The 16,774-nt window shown below is 43.5% G+C and overlaps 1 protein-coding gene across 4 annotated transcripts in view; it reads right to left on the reverse strand.

Moving 5' to 3' along the window:
• LOC117003032 (serine/threonine-protein kinase PAK 3) overlaps positions 1-16,774 on the reverse strand; it is a 130,471-nt gene that overhangs the window by 45,323 nt on the left and 68,374 nt on the right. The window contains exon 2 of one of the 4 annotated variants that reach the window (XM_033072641.2): positions 15,036-15,047. The exons of the other annotated variants lie outside the window; for them this stretch is intronic. The gene's annotated coding sequence lies outside the window, so the exon portion shown is untranslated. The remainder of the gene's footprint in view (positions 1-15,035; positions 15,048-16,774) is intronic. 4 annotated transcript variants of the gene reach the window in all.

Raw genomic sequence — 16,774 nt, forward strand, 5'->3', positions numbered from 1 at the left:
ATCCCAGCAAAAATACCTGGGTCTCAAGTACTGGAAATAGAAACATCCATTCTGAGTCTGGATAAATAAACTTTTTAGGAATTGCAGCATTATGAGTTTTACATAGTGACTTATTAATATTGGTTTAAAATTCCCTCTTGACAGTGCACTTGCAGCAATAATTAATACAGAATGTCAAAGAATACAGAAGGTATATTAATGCAGTAGCCGTGAATTTAATGGTTTTGACTAAACATTTATTCAAATTTAAATTATTATGTCCTTTGTCTGGACCTTGAATCACCCAGTTTAATTGCTAAGAGTTGGAAATGAAACAGTGGAGCATGTCACAACTGATGCAAATAACCTAAAAATATACTTTCCCCTTTGCTTAATTAACATTCTCAGCATTTCTCAGTTCATGGCCTTCAAGGATCCATCTCCCCTTTCCAAACACATAACCTAACTAACAACACTTCTCTCCACAACTCTTCAACTTTTTCTCTGCACACTGCCAACGCAACCAGAGGCAACACTTTACAAAATACAGCTGGCTTTCATCTCTGAATACCCCTCAGTGCACCCACTTTACACACCTCTTCCCACATACTGAAACTGCTGCTCTGCAGACCCCCAGCACTCTGTACCTGCTCCCACTACAAAGGTTTCACAACTCCTCACAGAGGATGGCTCTTCCAAGTGCAGCTAGTACTGGGACTTGCCCAGGTTTTCTCATGTTCCCCTTCCACAGAAAGCTGTGGCTGTTTATGCTGTGGCCCCAAAAAAGCAAACAAAAGTACTTTTGGATAGTAAAGCCAGCAATGTTTAAAGTTAGATCCGTATTCAAGGGCTGTGCTTAACCAGTGCCTAATGTGAGATAACATGAACAAGGTTGCTAAGGCTTCAGCATAGCTGCAGGACACTGAAAGAAAAACTGGAAAGAGTTCCTCTCCACCCTGCTGGAGAACACCCCTAGTCCAACATATTTTCTTTGTGGGTGTTTTTTGATCACATCAAAACAAAAGCAATCCATTCAAACAGTGCTCCTGCGAGAATCCTGGCCACTCACTAAACTTGAGCTTTAGGATGGTTACATGACCTGGGAGGGGAAGAAGTGTGTTTACAGAGGGTGAGCAGCAGGGAGAGTTTTCCCCATTAAAGCTTGTCCAGGCATTCAGTAACACATCATCACAGCACAGCAAGGAAAGGAAGCACATTCCTACAGGTTACATGATGTGAGCATTGTGAAGTGGTGGCTATTTTGACAGAAAAAGTGACTTTACTGTTTATGACAAAGGTTACAGACATATCCTGATGATGCAGAAAAGCCAGCTGGATCACAAGGATGCTTCTGCCACCCAGAGAGAGCAAGGGGAGAGCTTTCACTCTCCTGACTGCCTTGGGAAGAGCCACCAGCACCTCCACCCACTCATCCCAAACCCAGACAGCTACATGGGTATTTCTGTCATGTGTTTTTGAATCATGGTTTGAAATAAAAAGGTTGTGCTCTAAGCTACTGAATCTGGAGACATGCCAAGACTGACAGAGCAATGGCACTCCAGAAGCAGCTAAAGGAGAAAGAAATGAAGGATACCACAGACCATTTTTGTCATTAATATAATGGGATAGATAAGAAACTATGAAAAAGTACCTAGAAAAGGCATTTATATGCAAGAGGAAAACAAAAAAACCCACTCCCTCCCTGTTTTGCTTTTTATTTACACAGCTGAAAGGTTCCACAAAGCAGGAAAAGATGTCTTAAAATCAACTATGCCTCTCAAATATCACACATTCCACAGGATTGCATCCTTTGCCCTTGTCTACACATGAAAGAGTGTGAAATGAAATGCAGATTCAAACCATTCCAGATAGACTGAAATAATTCTCCATATGGACCTTATTATTCCTAGTTCAGAGCTTAGGTCTCACGTTCACTTTTGTTCTCTAGAAAGACTCAAATGTAAACAAAGAAAATATTCTTAATTTTGGAGATATCAACATCACAACTGCCTAAATAAGAAATTCATTACCTTAATTCAGATTAAAAACAACCAAGACAAACAATTTGAGTTCTAATTTGAATCAGCAACTTGGAGCTAATCCTGAATCACTGTCCCAGATCAGGTATGAGATGCCAGCCCCTAGGGCAAGCTACAGACAATTAAAATGGACCAGTCTGATTCCAACCCACCCAACAGGCAGCAATCCCTCACCACAGGAAGGCTCTGTAACAAGTTGCTGGATCTTTGGCAGGTTCAAGCTGAAAGCTTGTGGCTCACTTAGTTGATCAGTCAAAGCCCCAAAGTGGTCCAGGAAACCCAAATTTGGGCCTGCTCCTGGAAACAGTGAAGAGTGCAATTGCATCTTGATCTGCCAGGGTTAGAATAATACCCATATTAATATGGTGGGAAGTAGACTCTCATTACATTAAAAGATCCCAACAGTTGCCACTCAGCACAAAAAATTCACCCCTTCTCTCATCTCATCTGGTAAAGGCATGTTGAAGGTGAATCTACATTAGCCCAGTAAAGGTAACAGGCCCTCACATGCCCCACCAGTATGTGAGAAATGCCCAGGAAAAATCACGTTGTGGAATTGCATCGATGCAAACATTTTCTTTTACACATCCTGCATGTGCCTTTCTGCAGAAGATAAAAAGCTCCACTACACTGATGTATCTGGAACCACATAAGGGCCATGTCATCACTTCCTGCTGTCAGGAATACTCTGCTTTCTTCTGTCAACACAGCTTCAGGATGTGCAGGTTGAGCTGCTAGCTCTTCTGCTGGCCTTTGACAGTTTGTGAGTCTCTCTGCCATGTTCTCCTGCCTCTTACCTGCTCTTCCCCACTTCTTGTGCCTCTCTGGTGTGTATCTGTTTGGGTGTAGGGCTTGTCTTCGAGTTCCATGCACAGGACCACACAGTGGGCTCTGTCTACACCCTCAGCAGAGCAACATTCACCCACCAACCTCAGAGAATCATCTTAAAATGGACCCAGAGCATCCCAAGACAGACACCCTATGTTTTACTGACACAGCCTGTCCTGTTGCAGCACAGGAAAGGCTGACAGCACTACAAACCACCAGCATAGGAGCTTGAATTTGGCCACTCACAAAGCAGAGTTTTGATCCACAGTTACACCCAGTCTAAAAAACAGCAATCAGGGCAAAGCAATCAGAGGGCTTGGCAGATGTAAGCTTGCTCCCATCACTATTCTCTCTTTTACTTTGTAAACAGTATCAAAGGAAGTATTTTCTTGCTTGGACTTCTGTAATAAAAATTAGATATATAAAAAAGTCCCTTAGTTCACATTTTTGGGGACTCTAAACTCCTTCTGAACTCCAGCTGGTGCACTAAGGCTGCTTTTAATAAACCACTTGGCATCTTGCCTATTATGTTTTTCATTTTGTTGACATTAAAAAGAAATTAAAAGTTTGGAAGAAGAAGGAAGGGTAAAAAAGAATAAAGGACCAGTTTCCCTGGTTTCTCTGCAGGTGTTGCTCCTTCCTCTGCTTTTCCACAGTTTATTCTCTGCTTGACACACTTCCAGAAGGTGTGCCATGATAAACATGACCTGTTGAATACCCAGCCTAGCACCACTCCAGCCCACACTAACAGTGCTCACCAGATAAGGAGCCACAGCCCTTTTCCCTGCAATGGTCCCCACAGGCAGGCAAGAGCTGGTTTTACCTCCAGATGTGTGCAGCTCTCCAGGAAGGCAATGAGAGAAGGTAGTCTGTCCTGACTACAACTACACGCTGATAAACCACTGGCCCATGGCTCAGCAGACACATGCAGGCCAAGACAATAATCATCACAGAACTCTGGAAGAGACAAGGAAGCAGCAATATAATGCAATAATTGAAACTTATAGACAGTGGCCATTTCCAGCACCTTCTAGTCATCTTTTAGCTCATTTTGCCTTTGCAATCCTTAGCTGAGAAACTTGCTGTAATAGACAACACTAAACTCCTCTACCAGAGGATGAATCTGACATGTAGTAAAAGACTGAGCTCAAGGCTACCCCAGGATCGCCAGGCAGAGCTGGGAGACAAACCACACTGCAAGAAGCAAAAATAAAGGGCAGGGAATCCTCTGGATATAGCTACTGGGGCTGGATAAAGACCACTAAAAAGGAGAGCATGGGATGGACTTGAAACGTCCAAATCCCAGAAGCAGAGACAGAGACCGACACCATATGAGAAGATTTGCTGTACCAATCTTCTCAAGTCATTATGGTATGTTTGGAAGGACACAGCTCCTACCTCCCAGGAAGGAAAAGGCAAAGCCCAGGCTGACACATGCCTTTCATGTGGGGGGTGAATATGGTCCAGATCTCGGATCAACTCTTTAGGGCACTAGGGCAGGAAGGCATCATATCCCCATTTACTTCCTCAGGGACAACATTTTGCCTTTTATTCTTTGCCAGGCCTTTTATTTACAGCTGACTAACTCCATAAATCTAATATTCACCTGCTACGTTAGTGATCTTATTGTGCATAATGGCATATCTACCTTGGGGGTATTATGGATCTGGGGCAGGCTGAGGGGGGAAATGGAGCAGTCATTGCATGCACTTAATCATTTCTAGTTGCCAGCAAGACCTCGGTTTCAGAGAAGCAGGATGGGAAGATTAGGGGAACAAATGTACAAATGTTATTCTTAAATAGGTCAGGAAAGAAATGATACCTATGTGCAGAAAGCAAAACATGATCCACACACAAATCTGTTGTTTTCTCAGCTACCACAATGGTATGATATTCTTAAACTGCTTAAACAGCGACTCAGCATGCAACACTTCATTGCTCAAAAAATAAGCTTCTGCTCCAGAGTAGTGGAGCAGTGGAGATTCCTTCCTGCCTGACTTCACATTACAACAGAAAAACAGTTCACTGTCCTCTTATGACCTAAATGAAAAAATAAAGGTGTTTGGAGATCTAGTCACAATTCCTCTGCATTTGTCCATAGCCTCCTACAGAGTCTGCAATAGCCAAGGTTAGAACATCAGACTTGGAATGGGACAAAAAGCCCCCATGGTGGCATCCAGAACACCTCAGCCTCAGTACCTGTATAGGAGAATACTTGAGCCAGCAGGGACTATTCTGGTTTTGGAAATTGCACATGCTACAAATCCTAGTTAGAGCAAACAGCAGGTATTCCTAGGATTCATTCCTGTTTCCTGCAAATTTTTGCTAGGTCAAACCACTGAACTTCTCTGTATAGCCAGAGATGACTTGTCTAGAGAATGTGGGAGCACTTTTCCAAGTCACTGGTGCAAAAGGACACAAAGTTTTTTAAATAAGCAGACAAGAGTCAAGACATTTCATTTCCATTGCCAACTCATCAGGGTACTCTCATCTCAAGACCTCTGTCCAAAATTTGAGAAGCCATCTGCAACAGCTCCTGTAAAAGAGAACTGCCTCCACTGCTCAGTAAGTGCTTCTAAAGCAGCCTTAGATCCTACTGCAAATTAGTGTGAATTAATACAAAAGTACCAACTCCCAGAGCAGCAGCTGACACATGCAATCTTATATCAAGTCAAAGGCGCACCAAAAATAAGAAACCATCAAAATGCACAGAAACAAGTAAATAAATAAAAAACCAAGGGAAGAGGAAAGAAGACAACAACAGGACCCAAAATAGATTTGTTGTGCCACACACACATCAGATTTATGGCATAAAAGCTTTGCAAAGAAACTTGCTCTTAAAACAGTCCATCAACATTTACTCAGTGGCTTGCTGAAGTCTACTACTGTCTGACACTCCTACTTATTATTTACAACTTCAGTCTTTAAAGAAAACTGAAGTACATTGAGGCTTTTATGAACCACAAAATGATAGCTCCATTGTTACATGCCCCAGAAGAAGAAAAGCAGGCTGAGAAATGGGAAGGACATCAGAGAAGCAGCACCCAAGGAGAGAAGCTGCCCAAGAAAATCTTAACAGCTCCTCTGCCTGTCTGTATTCCTCAGTCAATACAAACAAGGGCAAAGGGTCTGGAGGTGCACTGCTGTCCCAGGCACAGATGCCAGGAGGGACACACAGCCTGCTGAGCCTGTGGGAGGGCACTCACACAGCCTGTGAGGACCAATCCAGCTGCAGTGACACAGCAGCATGCCTGAGCTGTGTCTGACACAGCACCGAGGCACAGATGGCTCGTGATGCTCCAGCCTGGCGAGCACACATAGGATGAGAGGTCACCGTGATCGCTTCATAAACGACCACAGCTGGAACCTTCAAAAGGCCTCAGCCCCAACATGTCCCACTCCCAGCATGGACAAACTCTAGCTGATTTTTGGAACTGTAAAGAGCATTTCCATGAGCACGAAGACAGCAGCAAATTTACTGCTCCTCAGCAAAAACTGCCACCTCAGATGGTTACCTGGCTACGAGATGCCCACACCCACAGTGAACAACACAGGCATATTCCTTTCCAGACCCCATTCCAGTAGAAGCAATGGGAAGATGGGACACACTGCCAGCCTCCAGGCTCACAGCACCCTCAGGTCTGCCTTGTGATAGACCAGTGCTTGGAGTTGGTCTTCACCAGAGGAGAGGAGCAGGCATCTGCCTCTTGTTTTTTTTCCGTGCAGAACATATTGATAGGCAGAGCCATATGCTGAGGGTACAAGCATGGAACACCTGCCACAGACTTCACAAATAACCTCTGACAAGTTACTCACTGTTTTTGTGTATTCTTTCTGGTTCTGTGAGGAACTTGGTTCTTTCCCTTGCTGTTAATGTAGGTAAGAGGTTGCTTCTATGCTTCTATTCACATCTATCAGACCTTTAAAGAACGTAATAAAAAGCCAAGTTTTTAGAAACCTGACAGCAATCATGTTGTTAGTCAGCACACAGTACACAAACTGGATAGCAAGTGAAAAAGAGAAAAAGAACAACAAAATACCTCCAATGAACTGAGAAAATAGGAAGAACTGGGGAGGAAATCAAACCTCTGGAAATGCTGGATTGCTAGGATTAACATGTCAACAGAAGTGAGAACAGAGTCTTTACACTGATCCATCCTTGAGGAGGAAAAGACAGGAAAACAGGAGGTAAAATAATTTTACTAAGTGGCAGAAAATGATGAGAAATGAGCAAGATGCTGTTGCCAGGGTCAGTATCTATAAAAACCCCAACCCAGAACAGCTGAAATATTGCCTGATCTCAGACAAAATGAACCTGTCTAAAGGCACTATTAGGCAATAGGCACTGTTTAGGCAAAACCATGAAGCAGAGATCAAATGCTCTGCTTACAAAGCTGTGTGTCACCATGTCTGTATGTGACTGAAGGGATACCAGAGGTCCCCCAGGGAAATGGGTGACAGCCCCAGCCAGGCACTGCTCCAGGTGAGATGGGAGCCTGATCTGGCTCTAGGGAAATGCCCCTGACAGCACAGCCTGGACCATCCAGCAAGTGTGGCAGAGTTACAGACCCCGAGAGCAAGAGGAAAGGAACCCAGGGCACATGGAGAAGCTGCCTGAAAATCCAGGCTCCATGGTCCAGAGCACAGTACAAAGAGATACCCAAAAAGAGCAAGGCTCAGCTCAGAGCAGTGGAGTAAACACACACAGGAAACACAATGCCTTCACCATGCAGTTTCTCCAGAATGTGAATAACAGTGAATGCAGCACCTGAGGATGATCCTGTAGAAAGAAGGATCTCTATAGTCAGGCTCTGCACAAGAAGCTGCAGCCATTCTACAGCTACGTTTGCTGCTCTGCCATTAAATCAAAGATGAATTTGATTCCAGCTGAATTGCAGAGCCAGCTGCAGTGATAAGAGGCATTTTTAGATGGGAGAAATACCATCGAATGCTGAAGATGTAGAATTAAAAAATAGTCTGAGATCAGCAGGCAAATACAAGCTGTTAATAAAAAAACCCTCACAAAATCAGAGGTACTACCACTTTAGCTTGACAGAAGCTGACAGGCAGAACTATCCACGGCTTGGTAGCAGGACTGTGCAAACATGAAATGATAAACACATTTGATAAAGAAATATTATTGGTTTTGTAGAAACTTATGTCCCTGCAAGGCCTTAAAAAAAGAGGTTTTGATTTAAAAACTATAACAGAAAAGGAAGACCACAGAATACACTAAAGCAATTAAAAGCCACACTAAATTACAGGCCACAAAGACTAACTACGATCTAAGAATATCAATGAGTGAACGTATTCTCAGTGAGGTTAATTCCTGGCCCTGCATTTACCTTTGAGGCCTTTAAAGAAATTACTGGAGCCAAAGATGTGATGAGCATCTTGAGCTGCAGCAGCTCTGCCATCTCTGAAAATCTGGGAACATCTCAGGCCATCAGCACACTGCAGTGCTGAGCCAAGCACCTTCATCCCAGGGGGGGGATGTTTCTGCAGCAGTGGGGGGGTCAGGGTCACTGCAGGGACATGGCCAGACATTACTCATCATCCTTCTGTCTGTCCTAAGCAGGGCAAGGCTGGAGGCCAGGAGCTGGGGACACAGCACAGCCCCACAGCCTCTTCCTGAGCTGGAGACCTACATCAGCCCTTGCACCTTCAGCCACTCAAACAGGCTGGTATACAAGAAGTTGCTCTGCTACTGGTCTGATTTTGTCAGCTCCTCCCTAATTTACAGCCTTAGGCAGATGACTGCTTTTTCCTGCCCAGCCCTGAGGTACCAAAGTCCTACACGGCAACACCTCAGCAGCCTCAGCAGCAAACCTAAGAAGAGCAAGTATGGAAAGCCAGTCCCATTCCATTTACCAGCTTTGTGAGCCTTACAGCTCACAAAGTGATTTTCTCAGACAGAAAAGGAGCCAGGAGATACACTCCCTGGAATGTGATATGTCCATGCACACCTTATTAGCCACCAGCACTGTCTGGGTCACGAGCCAGGAGAAAGGACCATGTAAACAATCCCATGGAGTACTTCCAATGGATAACTGCCCATTCTTCAGAGAGCATCAGCCTTCAGCACTTCCTGGTGGTCACTAATGGCAGCAAAGACATGCAGAAAGAGCAACTTTACAGAATGTGCACCAGTGTCCCAGTGGAAGACAGTGGATTAAAATACCAAATTACCACCTAATTATAATGGGAGACTCCAAGTGATTTCAGAGTGTCACAGACAGTAATGCAATACTGTCTCCTTGATGGGCCAGATCACTACCTTCTCTTTGCAAGACTACCTGTCATGATAGACCAGCCAGCACCATCCTCAGAACTTCTGTCAACAACATGCACCATTAGAAGAGTGCCCCTGGTCCCAGTGAAACAAGTTACAGCAAGAAAAAGTTACTGACTCCCCAGACTTTGCTAGGACTGCTTGGCAGATTATAGAGACCTAGAAGAGGAGAAAGTTACCATGGAAAACCAGCCAAGGATCTACTACTGTAAATATTCTGAGTTTTGTTTCCCCCTTGTGATAAATTTCAGAGGGAAACTTAAGAGCAGACTCTAGGAAAAGGCAGCGACCACCCACCCAGTTTGTTTAGTCTTCATACTTGAATGAAAGTATCCACTCAATTTTAAGAGATGAACAGTTTTATTTGCAAAATTAATAATTTCTTGCAGTTCAAACAGCTTTTATTTGTCATCAGAAACAAAATAAAACAATAAAATCTTAATGTACTAGAAGAGAGAAAATATTTACCTTGCATTGAGTAAACCTTTCCCAGAGTGCAGGCACAACTGTAAACAGGAGGAAATGTTTAGAGACATGGTACAAGTTGTTTGCAACTACACACCTCAAAACTAAAGGGATACGAAACTGGATCTCCTCCCTTCAGGAGTAAAGAAAAACTGTCACAAAGAACCACAAATTATTTATTAAAGAGAGTATGATACCACAGTGAAACAAAGCAAAACCTGAAACAATCTAGATCAGACTTTTCTAGAGATTCAAGAGAAACCAAGTGACAGTACAGGGAAGACAGCTCTCTCCTTTATTACCTTTAATTCAATTTGGCTTATCAGAATCATCATTACAGCTACAAGTGCAAAGACTTTAGCACATTTCAAGTCTTATTCAATTTCCACCAAAGTATCTGAATAGACTCAGTAATGTTGTATCAGATTTCTATGGGCACTTCCAATCTGCGAGCTAAACACTCCTTTAAGAACTAAATGAATTCAGCTTCCTTGCCTTTGTGAGGAAAGCCCTGGCTGCTTGCCCTCTCTGTGACTCAGACACACTTGGCCCAGCCATGGAAAGGGCTGCATTCCCTCTGCTCCCACCGAAGTCACGGGCATCTCTCAGGCTCCGCGTGCTGAAAACCAGGCTGCCTGCCACAGGTGCCAAAGCCAAGCTGCCAGTTAATAAATGCACAAACCCTGGGAGGACAGAAAGTGTGAAGGCAAAGCCCATGGCTCAGAACGGGCAGCCCTGTATCATTTTCTGGGAATGCCAGGCATGTGGAAGTCCTGCTGTACCAGTGGGCATGCTTCTCCATCTCATCCTGCAACCTGCAAGTCTAATCTGGGCTGATGCAGGATGGTGCACATGGAATGAGCCTCTGCTGGAAAATGTGGGGCCATCACATCATGGTTTATTAGTATTTCACTACCTTCAGATTCTGTTCAGCCTGCAACAGCTCCTAAATAAATTCATCATTTTACAGATTTTTTTTTCCTGTATTGCTTCCTGTCTTCTACAATAATTTTCGTCCATTGTCTAGAAAATATTTTTAAAGAATGCTAACATTTTAGGCATCTGAAGAGTGATTTATTTCAGGTTTATTAAGCCCTTCACCAGCTACAATTAAGTAAATCCCTGGACACCCTACAGGTAAATGCCAGTAACAGCCATCCCGAATTCCAATTATATCGAAGGAATTCTGGAGTAATTGAGTGAATTCTTATTAGACAAATCACACACATGTCTATAGAGCAAGGGCCAGAATCCTGGGCTTTCCACTGCTGAAAGTCTCAGCCTTTTAGCCTAAATGAAAAAAGGGCAGACCCTGCAGACTGCACACACAGCCTGTGCCACACAGAGCTCAGCCCTGAAATCAGAAGCTGAATGCAGCTGACCTGAGTCAGCCAGAGTACAGGCACCGTTCTTCAAAGAGCTTATAAATTAGGAAATCAATGCACACAGGTCAAATTACCATTCCAAATTGCCCTAATAAATCTACGGATGCAAAAATGATATAAATTAACAAACAAGCCACCACCTGTCCTTGATACACTCCTCCAGAGCCCTAACTCCTCCTCTTGTATCTCAGCATTCACCACCAGCAGTTGTAAAGTCTCCAGCTAAGAAATGCAACTGGAGAGCTCTGGTTCTGCCCCCTGCACACACAGCACCTAAGATACCAAATCTATATTCTGAATTAAATTGTATAAAACATCTCCTGTACTCCAGGGAATAGCAATCACGGTCAGTTGAAAACAATGACAGCAAAATCATCTTTTGTCCTAGTGTACTGCTGCACATGTTCACCTTCATATTCTGACATTTAAATACCTGCCTAGGTGTCTAGAAGCAAGTACACCTGGTCACATTCCTTATGGAATACTCTTCTGCTTCATATGTTGATTGCATCCCCTCTTCATGTTTGCAGCCCCTAACCCCCAGTCCCCCAATCTTCAGCTACATCTCTTAGTGGCTAATTTCTTTCAAAAAATTATTTCTACTATTGACATCCTCACAATTTCTTAATAGAAGCTAAGGCCTTTCAAACAGCCTTCAGTACCCAAATCAAATCCAAAAATAAGGACTTTTCCCATCCTGCCTCCCAGTGTGGGGGCACAGGAAAAAATGTCAAGAATCAGATGTTCTCTTCTGCTCTGTAACTGACTTATCATGGGGACTCTGGCCAATTCATAATTACAATGTGCCTTCACACCTCATTTCTCGGTGGTTACAATTATGCTGCAACAAATCCCTGGTCACCTGGGATTGATCCTGTGCTTTGGATTCTGCCTCCCTGAAGGCATCTGACAGGCACAGGCCATACTCATGGAATGGAAAGGTCTCTGACAGGTCATGAATTTTCCACAAGTTCCATGTCAGAGACATGAAAGAGAATCTTTCCATGGGAATATGCCACTGTTCAGGAAGGCTTCATCAGAAGGACCTCTCTCTGGCAAAAACAGAGAAGGAAGAGCATTTCTGTTCTTTTAGAGAGCAGCTGAAGAAAGCACAGAATTTGGGCTGGGAAACTTGGGCTCAGTGCAGGCACTGGCACTGTAGGTGCAAGGCAGGAGATCCAGATTCCCCAGAACAATTTTTCTACTCCTCCGTGAAATCTTAATAGCATTTCTTCTTTTCTCAAAAAAGATCCTGGTTCCAAGGAGATATTAGAGACAGAACCATTTCCTACCTGGCCCCACAACGGGGAGAGCTTGGGTTCCACTCACCTGTGAGTGGTGCTGTGCATACACAGATGTGTATCAAAAAATGAGCTGTCAAGAGTCCAAGGATGTCAGATCTCCACCCAGTCTCCCTCCAACAAAAAAGCAACCTGCTGGTCAGCTCCCAGCAATTCTGTTCAGATTATTAATTCATTAATGACTGGTGAGTGCTTAGAAAAGGTAGAAAGTGAAGGATTGCTGTTATTTCCCATTTTTCTCATGGCTATCTGACATACACGCCACAGGAAACTCGGATCTATCCTTTGTAGGAACCTGTGATGCTGGACTCAACACAAATCAGTTTCTCCAAGCACAACATGAGTTACAACAATTGAAAGATGATCTCGGCCTAGAATGTTTTAGAAGAGCTCTGGGGATGGGTACAGGGGCACACTCTCTTCACATGCAAAGGCAGCCATGTGACATCACTGTGTCCTTTGAGACTCTTTGAAGCAGCACTTGTGCCAAAAGCTCCTGTTCACCCAGAGATGCTGGCAGATAGGAAGATTTCTCTGTACTAAACCATTTCTAGTGTAGCATCTGCTGACTTAACTTAAAGTGCCACCAAAGGGATTTGGGGAAACTTTCCTACTCCACAGCAACAAATGCTGAGGCAGATGCTCTTGCAACTTGGCTCTAAGCATGGTAACTCCCACCAGAGGGAAGGAGAGGAACACCAGGACTTTGATCTACTGGAACTCATCAGCCTTTCCTTCAGCTCTTTCACCCAGTTGACAACATGGATAACACTGGCCAGACTCCCCCTATAAAATTACTTATAATCTAAACTGCAATGCCATCTAAACATCTAAACTCTATCCTAGCTCTTCCAAGCACACAGTACTATTTAGTTTAACAATTCAATTGCACAAAACGGATCAAGGCAAAGGATGGAATCTGCACAAGCATGTTTACACTGGTTGTCTACACCACTCAAAGCAGGGGATTGATAGGATTTATAGCCTATAGTTAGGCTGCTCCCATTTTCCTGACAAGCCCAGAACTTCCTTCCAGTACCTAAACGGGCTACAAGAGAGCTGGAGAGAGATGTTTTACAAGGACATACAATCATAGGAGGAGAAAGAATGGTTTCAAACTGATAGAAAGCAGGTTAGATTAGATGTTAGGAAGACATTTTTTACTGTGAGGGTGCTGAGGCCCTGGCACAGGCTGTCCAGAGAAGCTGTGGCTGTGCCATCCCTGGGACTGTTCAAGGTCAGGCTGGATGGGGCCCTAAGCAACCTCTTCTAGAAGGTGTCCCATAGCAGGGGGTTGGAACTGGATGGTCTTTAGGATCCCTTCTAACCCAAACCATTCTATGATTCTATAATGATTCCTCTTCCCACACTGACAGCATAGATCACCTTCAATTTTTTGTAAGACAAAAAACCAAAGAAACATTGACTCTTCTACCAAAGCTGTGCTTGTAGTTCTGAAAGGTGCTCACAAGTTTGCTTTTCCAGCTGGTACATCAGCACAAGACACAGACACCTGCAGCAAGTGTCCTGTTGAGCAGCTGGCCCATGCTGACTTCCACAGAGAAGCTGGAGGAGAGATGCACTGTTGTCTAGTTGCAGCATCACCATCTGCCCCAGCAAAGAGCACTGCAGCTGTTCTGGTGTCCCAGGGATTGCACACCTCTACTCTCTACGTGCTGACCCTCCATAAAAAATTGCGTTGATGGTTTGCTGGCAACAGCTGTCAAAAATTCAATTTATGTGTATGTGTGTGTACACATCAAAAATCAGTGTCTATCATTCAGCTTTCTCACTAATCTCCTTTTTACCAAACTCTGTTGATGTAGGGTAATGTGACAATAAAAGGACTTGGTAAGATGATCAGTGCAGGTAGTATGCAATGCCTTTACTTCTAGTGTGCAGCCACCTAAAATTTCTGATAATACACTTTCTCAAAGGCTTTGGCAAAATATGTGTTTGCATTGCAGAACATCAAGAGACAGTGAGGCAATAAATTCTCCTCTCCATCCTGCATTCTGAGACATAAAAAACTTGGCAAGTTGAGTGATAAAGAATCAATACGATTATGTGTGATTAAGCTGCAACTAATAGTGGTAGAGAATGCATAAGTGCCTGCTGATTAGAAGTGCTATCAAGGAAACTCAAAATGTGGCATTAACACATTGAAAATAGAACTTTTCATGCTTCTAGAAATAATTTTATTTCAAGCCACCACCTCTTGTTGTTTTACTTGGCATGAGCACTTTCCATCATAAAAAGTTCTTTCTTCCATCAAGGATTTTATGAAGGAGTCAACAAATAGCATCTACCAACAAAACAGAGAGCCTCCATGTGCTCTTTATCAAAACAAAGCTCTTCCCACTCTTCCTTCAGAAAGACATACCAGCCTGATCAGAATACTCTTCCAGACCTCACTGCACAGCTCATTTCCTCCTTGTGCACACCTCCACCTGAATCTGTTATCTGCACCTCCCTGGGACAAAATTCCAGTTGCATGTGCCTCATCATCCATGTGGGAAGCAAATACTTTTACTCATCTTCCAAGCAGAAGTTACTTGGACTTACTGAGGACATATACCTGGCACATTACCTTCAGGGCCTAGCCAAGATTAACACCTTCCTCACCAAGAACCCACATAAATTTATTAAGCATTCCATATTTTAACAGCTTTCCTAGAAAAGTGGATGTCCCAGTCCAGGAAGTGTTCAAGTCCAAGGTGGTTGGGACACTGAGCAAGCTGCTCTCCTGAAAGGTGTCCTTGCCCAGGCCAAGGGGTTGGAATCAGATGATCTTTAAGGCCCCTTCCAACCCAAGCCACTCTCCAATTCTGTGACACTACATGACTGAGACAGCTCCTGGTGCTTCCACAGACCATTCAGGTCCTGGCCTCTAAGGTCACCACAGCAGTGGTTAAACAGTGGTGCTGGTACCTGTAATGAAAAAAACTAGGAGCTGCTGAAGGATTTGGGACTGCATTCCTTTAAGTCTGACACAGGATTCACATCAGATAATACAAATCTCTGTTGACTTGTGAGCTGAAGAGAAAAGCTGCTCTGCCCCTTTGGCTCTGACTAGTTCTACTGACTTCTATGGCATAGAAGTCTAAGGGAAAAGATGGATAAACTCTGTTCTAATCTATCTGCTGACTCCACAAAACATCCATGTGGCCAATATCTGACAAGCCACCAAGACAGAATCTGTGCCAGTTTCCTGGGCTTTCACCATTCCCAGTTCAGCAAAATCTCACAACAGTGGAAAGCTGGGCCCTTTATCAGAAGGTGAGTGTTCAGCGTTTCTGATGGAACTCAACCATGATTATCTGGGTAATCATTAGATTCTTTCAGCAATTATCATCAGCACTAATATAGCTTTGGTTGCTGCAAACTGTATGAGTGTCTTGATCTAATTCACATTCAGGGGCATTATACCATAAAGTGCAACACATGACCCCAGTCTGACAACCTGATACTGAAGACTGTGTAAATGGAGATTAATCACTTCCCAAGTCTTTGCAGAAGGTTTGTTTGCCCTCAAAAAAAACCAAGTTTCCATTCTTCCAAAGGCTGCATAGAGAGCAGAACCATGTATTCTTTCCTCTGTCTGTAAGGAAGCACCTCCAGAGTTGAAGTCCCTTTGTGAGTAACTGGCCTATGCCTGTGCAGATCTGAAAAATGCCTGTCCCAAGAACTCTTGAGAAAGGAAATCTTGTGAGAGGAAAAGGACTTTGAAGATAGCTACAGAAAGGAAGAATATGTGCTGGAAAACAGCAAAAATACTGAGACCATGTTCTGATTGCAAATGCCATCTATGATGTCACATCAACATAAAAATTGATGCATTATTAAACACAGCTATTTTATAAACCTCAATTCTGTAAATTAAATTCAAAGTTGAGGTCAGACCACATAATTGCAGGCCAATGATCATTATTTTTCATAAAGACTGTCCTCTAGGCTAGAAGGTGTGTCATGACACCCCAAGGTAGTTAACTCAGACTAAGAAAACAGTCCTGATAGATTATTTTTTTGCTGACGGTAATATCTGTCAGGTCCTCTCTGTGAGAACTCCGACACAGGCTTGGAAACCCATTCAGATCCCAGAAGATTAACTGCAAAACAATTCAACGTAGCACAAGGCATGCATCTTCTATAGCTAAGACTTAGCTGGGATGCTGCTTAGAGTTTATTTTCCCCTGCTCTCTCAATTCTAACATGGTTATATGCCTAAAAATTAAAGCTAAAGGGCAGAGAGATAATGTTTTTCCCAACATGATAGAAAAAAACCACAGAAAAACTGGTTTCCTCTGAAGTATCAGGCCAGAGTTGCAATTGCATTTTCACTTGTTTTACTAGACCCATAAAACACCACTTGTACTGAATGGGCACAGAGGGAGACATCTCAAGTACTGCTCAGACTGAACAAGAGCATGGGTGAGCCCTTGAGCTGAGGGGCTCAAGGGTATGGTTCATAACTATTTTTGATTC

This window comes from Catharus ustulatus, chromosome 14 (genome assembly GCF_009819885.2).
Source record: "Catharus ustulatus isolate bCatUst1 chromosome 14, bCatUst1.pri.v2, whole genome shotgun sequence".
In the NCBI taxonomy this organism is placed as follows: domain Eukaryota; kingdom Metazoa; phylum Chordata; class Aves; order Passeriformes; family Turdidae; genus Catharus; species Catharus ustulatus.